Below are 9,556 nucleotides of genomic sequence, written 5' to 3'. Positions count from 1 at the left end.
AAGAGTACAAACAGAGGCCTGCTTACCATGTGTCCAAATATTTAGAAATTGTTCATCAATCCAAATACGCTGTTAAGTATGTTCTGTCCAGAGCAGAGACATAAACACACACACGCAATGAACACAGAGGTGCGTCTGTGACTGGGTGTCTGGTGCATGGTGCTGGCATAGGGACGCATAACTCGGCTCCATCTGCTCTCTGGACCCACACTGCCAGGCCTGGGTGAAGACTCCCCCACATCACTAGATCCATGTCCTTGAAACTCCACTTGAGGGTGACTCCGTGCTGTGAGGGTTGTGGGCTGTGCTGTTGCCTCCAAGGACGGCAGGGAAGGTGTGAGCCATAGGCGTACCAGGCAGACAAATGGCAAGTGGATTTGTCAAATCCATCTCAGATACTAAGGGTGTAACAGATTCTTGTATAATCTATCATTATGTAAGAATATCACAGTGGTATATCCCAGCAGTATCAAGTATCCACTTTTTTTTTTTTTTTTGAGACAGGGTCTCACTCTGGAGACCTCACCCAGGCTGGAGTGCAGTGGTGCAATCTTGGCTCACTGCAGCTTCCGCCTCCAGGGTTCAAGGGATTCTTCTGCCTCAGCCTCCCAAGTAGCTGGGACTACAGGTGTGCACCACCTTGCCCAGCTAAGTTTTGTATTTTTTTGTAGCAAGGGGTTTTGCCATGTTGCTCGGGCTGCTTATCCACTTGCTTGATCCTATTTACGGTCCACTTGGCGGTTTTGGAAGTTCTTGTATATTGCCATGGAATTCACAGCAGTTATGCACAAAGTCTGAGGAAGCCTTTGTAATGTTAAACAATTCATATTATTCTTGAACATGCACATATGTAATATGTAGAATAAGAACTACAGCATTAATTCTTTACTAGAATCACCTAGGACTGAGCCTCAGAATGACAATTTCAATTTTTATAAAAATATTTAAAACAATTTAAATTTCAAAAGGTTAAAAATCTCAGTTCTTTAATAAAAATAAGTTTTAAATACTTGATATTTATCCACCATAATTTGTTTTTAATTCTAATAATTTTGAAACTTTTAGAAAAATGAAAAAATGAACATAAAAACAAATTTAAAATTTTACATACTCAAATTCACATTTTATATTAAATACATACAAATGCTGTATATGTTAAGTATAATTGTATTTTATTTCTTAATCCTTTAAGTCATTACTGTCCAAACATAAATTATGCGAAATTATCTATTGTAACAAATGAAAGCAAGAAAAATAAATTTTATGGGTAAAAATACGGTAATTTATGAACTATGTGTGTCTTTTTTTTTTTTTTTTTTTTTTTTTTTTTGCGACAAAGTCTCGCTCTGTCGCCCAGGCTGGAGTGCAGTGGTGTGATCTCGGCTCACTGCAACCTCTGCCTCCTGGGTTCAAGTGATTCTCCCCACTCAGCCTTCCGAGTAGCTGGGACTACAGGTGTGTGCCACCACACCTGGCTAATTTTTGTATTTTTAGTAGAGATGGAGTTTCACTGCATTGGCCAGGATGGTCTCAAACTCCTGAGCTCAGGCAGGTGTGGTGGCTCATCCCTGTAATCCCAGCACTTTAGGAGGCTGAGGTGGGCGGATCACCTGAGGTCAGGAGTTTGAGACCAGCCTGACCAACATGGTGAAATCTCGTCTCTACTAAAAATACAAAAATCAGCTGGGCGTGGTGGTGTGCGCCTGTAGTCCCAGCTACTTGGGAGGCTGAGGTGGGAGAATCACTTGAACCTGGGAAGCAGAGGTTACAGTGAGCTGAGATCACACCACTGCACTCTAGCCTGGGCAACAGACTGAGACTCCGTCTCACAGATGCACACACAAAAATGTTGAGCATAACATCTGCAATGCAGGAACTCCATGAGGTAAGAATTATTGTTACTATTCGAATGTGAAGAAACAGAAGCCAAGGGAGTTGTATTCCTGAGGTAAGGATTAAGGGCAGCATTTGAGGGTTTACTCCAGGCCAGTGTTCCAGCTTTACCTATATTAATTCATTTAATCCTCATAGTGACCCTGTGAAGTACACAGGTTCTGTGATCCCCGTTTTATAGATGGGGAACCTGAGGCATGAGGGATAACTCATTTGTTCAAGATCACTTAGCTAGCATGGGACAGAGCTGGGCTTAAATCCAGACAGGCTGGACTCAGAGAGCGAGAACAGGCTCTGCCACCACACCATACTGCCACATTTAAGGAATGGAGACAACAGGGATGGAAATGGATGTTGTCTCATTCCAAAGCTACCTTAACATCTGGCCAAGAGGTATGACTAACATAGGAGCTAACTGTAATAGTGCATTCCTGTGAATTAGTAACAAGATTTGTTGACTCAGCAACCAAGGGTAAGACTGTCAATTCAGTGGTTTAAGAGCTGAGTTGGAAACCACATCAGAGCTTATCTACATGAATGACTACCAAGAAACTGACGATCAATTTAAACTTTGAGAAATGTGATGAAGAGCAGAATGGATAGCCTCATAGTAGTCACTTTTGGAGGAAGTTAGACTCGCTTAAAATAAGAGCACATAATCAAAAACCATTAAGTAAACACGTGCTCTTTATTTTTAAATTCGGATGGAGAGAGAGTTGCTACATGCCATTAAGGGGAAAACTATTCTTTGTGGTGCAAGTGACAACTGTGATCAAAGCAGTATCACCCCAAAAGGCAACATTATCCTGAAGTAACATGACTTTGTACTGAAGGCCAGCTTCTGGCTGTGGGGTACTAGCTCCCCATCCCCAGCATTCACCTTAGCCCTTGGGAAGGAAAGTACTATTAAAATTAAGGAATACACAAATTCATCTCAACTACTGTCAATTAGCATTCAAGTGTTCTTATTCAACAAATCAAAAGCAAGGCAACACCAGGAGATAGATTTTGTTCCCTTCTGAGCTTTTTAATGGTGATCAGCATTTTCTACCAAATAATTCCACGCAAAAGTCATTCTCCACAAGATCTGTCTCCTGTTCTTCTGTGCTTCCACAGGCGGGGGAGCCACTGCACCCGGCCACTCCCTCATCTTATTTGGGTTTTCTCCTCAGAAAACAGCATTCTTTGACCAGTGTCTACAAGCACCCTCCCCCCATCATTATTCCCCATTTTCTCTCCCTCCTTTGTTTTCCTCCATAGTACATACCACCACCTGGCATGCTATTTATTTGTGCTTTTGTTTATTGCCTGTCTTCCCTCATGGAACATAAGCCCCATGAGAGGGGACGCTGTTCACTGCTGCATCCCTGGCACCCACAGCACTCCTGAGAACACATGACAAGCGCTCCATAAATACTTCTGGAATGAGTTTTACTGTCTTGTGAGGCGTATATAGATAAAGTGCCATCCCAACAATCTTCCCAGCCTTGAGTGGAAGGAAGGAGTGGAAGGAACTAAGATAAGGCCACACAGCCCTACAGATTCTCTAATAGGAGCGCAAAGTGCTACGGGAATAGAGAAAGTTTCCTGGAGGGATTGGCACTCTGAGTTTTCCAGGATGGGTATCCTGATAAAAGGCTGATAAAGGCCGGGCATGGTGGCTCACATCTGTAATCCCAGCACTTTGGGAGGCTGAGGCAGGTGGATCATGAGGTCAGGAGTTCAAGACCAGCCTGGCCAACATGGTGAAACCCCGTCTCCACTAAAATTACAAAAATTAGCTGGGCGTAGTGTTGGGGGTCTGTAATCCCAGCTACTCGGGAGTCTGAGGCAAAGAATTGCTTGAACCCAAGAGGCAGTGGTTGCAGTGAGCCGAGATCGAGCCACTGAATTCCAGCCTGGGCAACAGAGCGAGTCTTCGTCTCAAAAAAAAAAAAAAAAAAAAAAAAAAAAGCTAATATGGAAGTAAAGGAGGTATTCCCAGCAGAAGGAAATGCTTTTGCCAAAGCACGAAGGAAGTGAAGTTCCAGAAGTTCCCGAAACAGAGAAACTGAGTGAGGGAGTGTTAAGAGGTACGAATATGGTAGATAAGAAAGAAGGGATTTGTTGAAGCACATTGTAGCAGGATTCAAACTTTTAATCCCCTACAAAGGAGTCACTGCCAAATTCAGCAGATTCACAGAACTACAGACATATGAAAAGTCACCAGAATATAGTTCTCATCCTGGGTGTAGGCACTGCTTACCAACCTCCAGAGTAGGTGGGCCTCAAGATAAGGAAGGGATCTCCAGGATACAGTAAAGGATAGGGAGTCGGCCAGAAAAGTTTTGCTACATTCAAGTGTCTACCGCTGGGCGGAATGTGGATTTTGCCTTGCCCGTTGAGAGAAATACTGGCGTAACTCCTTGATCACTGTATGTTTCCAAAGTATTGGACTTTGAAAGCATTATGGAAACAGAATTAGAGAATTATAACAGGAAATATTAAGGGACTCAACATTTCAACTCTTTTGAGTTTGGTGTTTTATGTAAGATCTCACTAGGTCCTCACTTACCTCTGGGCAGGCATTGCTATTCACATTTGCAAGTAAGTTATCTTAAAAGGCTTTTTGATAACCCCTGACTGAAACCCTAAGTAATGGGATCTTACTCTCACTTCAAGAAATAAGATGCTCGCTGGGGGCGCTGGCTCATGCCTGTGATCCCAAAACTTTGGGAGGCCAAGACGGGAGGATCGCTTGAGTCCAGGGGTTCAATATCAGCCTCGGCAACATAACAAGACCCCGTCTCTACTTCTCAGAAAGAAAAGAAAAGAAGTAAGATGCCATGGAAGGGATGGCAATAAGTGTTTTCCATAAACAACTGGAGAGAAACAAACAGAAAACGCTATCCAAGCCACAGCCTTGCTTCCACACTGGGCTTTGCAGAGTTTCCAAAGAGCCACCGACGAGGTGGTTAAAACATCAGAGACTGCATCTGATTCCCCAAGACACCAAGGCTCTCGGGATGGGAAGATGCAAATCGTCGTCGTTCTTTGCTGGGCCTGTGGGCTGCGGTCACCAGGACGAATCTGGCCCCAGCAGGGGCCAAAGGGCTCGACCTCCCGCCTTGCATCCGGAAGGCCGTACCCACCCCTCGGAAGTCGGCGAGGTAGCTGAGGCAAAGCGACTCCAGGGCGCAGAGACCCACACGCGACGCTCTAAAGGAAGTGACCTTTAGGGGCTGTTACTCTCAGGCCAGGCCCAGCAGCACCCGGCGCATTTACGACGGATCTGACCTGCAAGCTCCGACGCGACCGCGATAGCGGCTGGGAACACGCGACAGTCCCGCCCACTGCCACCTGGCTCGGCCAATCCCGGGTGCCGCGTGCTGCGGCCGCCGGAAGTAGACCTACGACATGCGGGTCAGCCGGTCGGTTTCCGGCGTCCCGTGGGAGTTGTGTCTGGTAGGCCACGCCGGGGGTGCTTTTCACACTGGTGGGCGCAGAGGCAAAGCCGTTCCCGGGGCCCCTCACAGACTTCGGTGTCAGAATTTCCCCCTTGCGCCAGCGCCGCCTCAAATGTCAGGGCTCGCCCACTCTTCTGCAGTCTCGCCGACCTAACCTTTCGGGGGCTCCAGAGGGGAAATTCGCCGTTTCTGCCGGACCTCTGCAGAGCGTGCCTGAACCCGGCCTTGATGGGATGTTGTCAGCTACCTTTATTCAGCGCCCCAGAGGCCTTCTTTATGCCCAGTAACTACAGTTCAGATTCCTCCTCTGCTTCATTTTGTAGTTCGGTGAGATGAATTTGACGTGAGAAGTAAGATTAAAATAGGAATAAGAAATTAGTTGAAATCACATTGTAAACTGTAGAGTTCTGCAAATGTAAAATATTAATTTATAGCAATAAAGAAGGCTGTCACATAATAGAGGGTAAAAGCAGGATGATACTTGCTCAGCATCTGCTGTGTGCCAGGGACTGTGACAGATGCTGGGGATGCAGCAACCACCAAGACAAGAAGGTTCTCCCGGTGTTCACAGGACTGGGGGAGACGCAATAAATAACTAAAGGCAAAATGCTGGAATGATGCGCTCTCTCTAGAGGAAATATAGAAAATGATTTATTTTTTATTTTTATTTTATTTTATTTTGAGATGGAGTTTTGCTCTTGTTGCCCAGGCTGGGGTGCGATGGCGCGATCTCGGCTCACTGCTACGTCCACTTTCCGGGTTCAAGCAATTCTCCTGCCTCTGCCTCGCAAGTAGCCAGTACTACAGGCGTGCACCACCACGTCTGGCTAATTTTTTTGTAGTTTTAGTAGAGACAGGGTTTCGCCATGTTGGTGAGGCTGGTCTGGAACTCCTGACCTCAGGTGATCCACCCGCCTCAGCCTCCCAAAGTGCTGGGATGACAGGTGTGAGCCACCGCCCTGGCCGAGAATGATTTAGAGTGTTTACTTAATGACATGCCAAATTTAAGAGTGACCCATGGAAAAATAATAACTTGGCAGCAGTTTTTTTTTTTTTTTGCCGCTAAGATCAGGATAATTCTGAGGGGAGTTGTTTTTTTGGAAGGATGACCAGATGGCTGTGGGTGGCTATTACTAACACTGTCAACGCCATTTCTCTGTTATTGCCTTGTGACCTTCACAGGCGGAGCAATATTTCATCATTAAAAGTTGCAACTGCTACGAGAAGCTACATTCCTTGAAAACGGAGTTTTTGGCCAGGCGTAGTTGCTTATGCCTATAGTTCCAGCTACTTGGGAGGCTGAGGCAGGAGGATCCCTTAAGCCCAGGAGGTGGAGGCCAACCTGGGCAACATAGCCAGGCCTGGTCTCTAAAAAAGAAATAAAACCGGCAGTTTCTTCCTTTGTACCTCCTGCGATGCATAAAGAGTTGTCAAATGTTGAGTTAAAAAGGTAGTGGATAGGATGGGAGCGGTTCTGCCTGGAAATTGGAGACTGAACTAGGAAGTGTCTTCATTGTCAGTACTACAGCAGTATTTTTTGGTAAAATTTTTTTCGGTTTTATCCTCTAAATGTGTGATGGGAAATATGCATGAACTGTAGAGTGTCTTGAGTGTAACTGACTTTTAATACTGACAGTATATGGTGGGTAGAGTGTGAAATTTAGCATCAGAAATCTGAATTTGACCAAGACTGCAGGACCTTACACAGTCATTTCACCCTTCTGGACCTCAACCTTCACATCCGTGGAAGGAAAATTATAAGACCTGCCAGGAAGTCAATATATAAGGTCTAAAGATGATAAATGAGAAATAAAATATTAGCATACTGTTTCAAAAGACTGATATACTACCAGAAGAAATAATTGAAAGAGTTGAAAATACTTGCTTCTGGGGAGCAGGGCTAAGGGGAAGGACTGAGTTAGAGGGCTGCTGCTGCATGGGTTCACTACTGCTCCGTAGCAAAACCTGGCTGCTACAGTTCACCATTGGGTTGTAGTAACTCTGCTTCAGGTTGTTAGCTGTGCAGGTTGGCTGGGGCCACTCTGTTCCACATGTTCATTATGAAACCCAGGTTGAGGGAACAGCAACAACTTGCCTGGGGGAAAAACTCTTCCTACAGCAATTCAACAGTATAAGAGCACAACCTAATCATCAGGGCAGACTTTTCAAGGCTTTGTTCAGGTATCTGTTCACATTCCATGGACCAAAACAAGGCCAAACCCCAAATCAAGGGATAGGACGTAGACTCCACCCATGCAGGGGGAAGGGGAGTGACTAATTCTGAAAAATAATCCAATCTGCCACAAGTAATACTTGACTTTTTCAAACCGTGCAGTGTATTCACTTGGTAAGAATTAATGCTGACTGTGGTCCATTTCAGGTCTTGATGGTGATACGTATGTCTCAGGAATGTTAACTCCAGTTCATTCTCTCTGGCTGTCACTGCTGAAACATCTGTCATCTTTACACTATTGTGGCTGTTTCACGCTGTAGCACACCAAGAGTTGGAGCATTGTTGACTCCTTTTAGGAGTTTACCACGGGCCCAGGCGCGGTGGCTCACGCCTGTAATCCCAGCACTTTGGGAGGCTGAGGCTGGTGGATCACTTGAGATCAGGAGTTTGAGACCAGCCTGGCCAACATGGTGAAACCCTGTCTCTACTAAAAACACAAAAAATTCAGCTGGGCGTGGTGGCGCTTGCCTGTAACCTCAGCTACTCAGGAGTCTGAGGCAGGAGAATCACTTGAACCCCGGAGGCAGAGGTTGCAGTGAGCTGAGATCCTGCCCCCACACTCCAGCCTGGGCGACAGAGAGACTCCGCTTCAAAAACAAAAGAAAAGAGTTTACCACGCGGACTGGATCAAAAAAGCCTGTCTTCTTTTGGTTTTCCTTCCATCTAACTGTATCCCGCCTTGGTTCAAGAAGTGCACATCTGACCACTTGTCTCTCCTCTCTCTGTCATTCCAATTTCCACACTCCTTCACAGCTGCTTCCTTTGCAAATAGCCAAAAGTGAAGTCATTCCAGAACTCCTAAGTTTCTTCTTAAATGTCATACGATTAAAGACATTTCAAACTTTTGCACAAGTTCAGTGTTCATCAGTTATTCACATTTTTTTTTTTTTTTGGAGACACAGTCTCACTCTGTCGTCCAGCCTGGAGTGCCGTGGCATGAGATCATGACCCACTGCAGCCTTGACCTCCTCAGCTCAAGCGATTCCCCTCCAGTCCCCCGTCAGCCTCTCAAGTAGCTGGAACCATAGGCATGTAATTTTTTAAGTTTTTTGTAGAGACAGGGCCTTGCCATGTTGCCCAGGCTGGTCCCCAACTCCTGGGCTCAAATAATCCTCCTGCCTCGGCCTCCCAGAGTGTTGGGATGAGCTGCCCCGCTCAGCTCCAATTTTTAAAATTAAACAAAATAAACAACACGCTCACCACCATTGTAAGAATCACATGAAATATACCAAAGTGCTTTGTAAACTAACAAAAAATTTATTTCTTGAAATACATGTGGCCGGGCGTGGTGGCTCACACCTGTAATTCCAGCACTTTGGGAGGCCAAAGCGGGCAGATCACAAGGGGAGGAGATCGAGACCATCCTGGTTAACAAGGTGAAACCCCATCTCTACTAAAAATACAAAAATTAGTCAGGCATGGTGGCGGGCGCCTGTAGTCCCAGCTACTCAAGAGGCTGAGGCAGGAGAATGGCCTGAACCTGGGAGGTAAAGCTTGCAGTGAGCCAAGATTGTGCCACTGCACTGCACTCCAGCCTGGGCAACAAAGCGAGACTCTATCTCAAAAAAAAAAAAAAAAAGAAAAGAAAAGAAAAAAGAAATATGGCCAGGTGCAGTAGGCTCACAACTGTAATCCCAGCACTTTGGGAGGCTGAGGTGGGCAGATCACTTGAAGTCAGGAGTTCGAGACCAGTTTGGCCAACATGGTGAAACCTTGTCTCTAATAAAAATACAAAAATTAGTTAGGCAGTTAGGCATGGTGGTGCACACCTGTAGTCCCAGCTACTCAGGAGGCTGAGGTACGAGAATCACTTGAACCTGGGAGATGGAGGTTGCAGTGAGCCGAGATGGTGCCACTACGCTCTAGCCTGGGCGACAAAGCAAGACTCTGTCTCAAAAACAAAAACAAAACGAAGAAAAGAAATGCAATTTTTTTTTTTGAGACAGAGTCTCACTCTGTCGCCCAGGCTGGAGTATAGTGGTGC

This window comes from Piliocolobus tephrosceles, chromosome 1, assembly GCF_002776525.5.
Source record: "Piliocolobus tephrosceles isolate RC106 chromosome 1, ASM277652v3, whole genome shotgun sequence".
Lineage (NCBI taxonomy): Eukaryota > Metazoa > Chordata > Mammalia > Primates > Cercopithecidae > Piliocolobus > Piliocolobus tephrosceles.
This window is presented reverse-complemented; position numbering follows the sequence as displayed.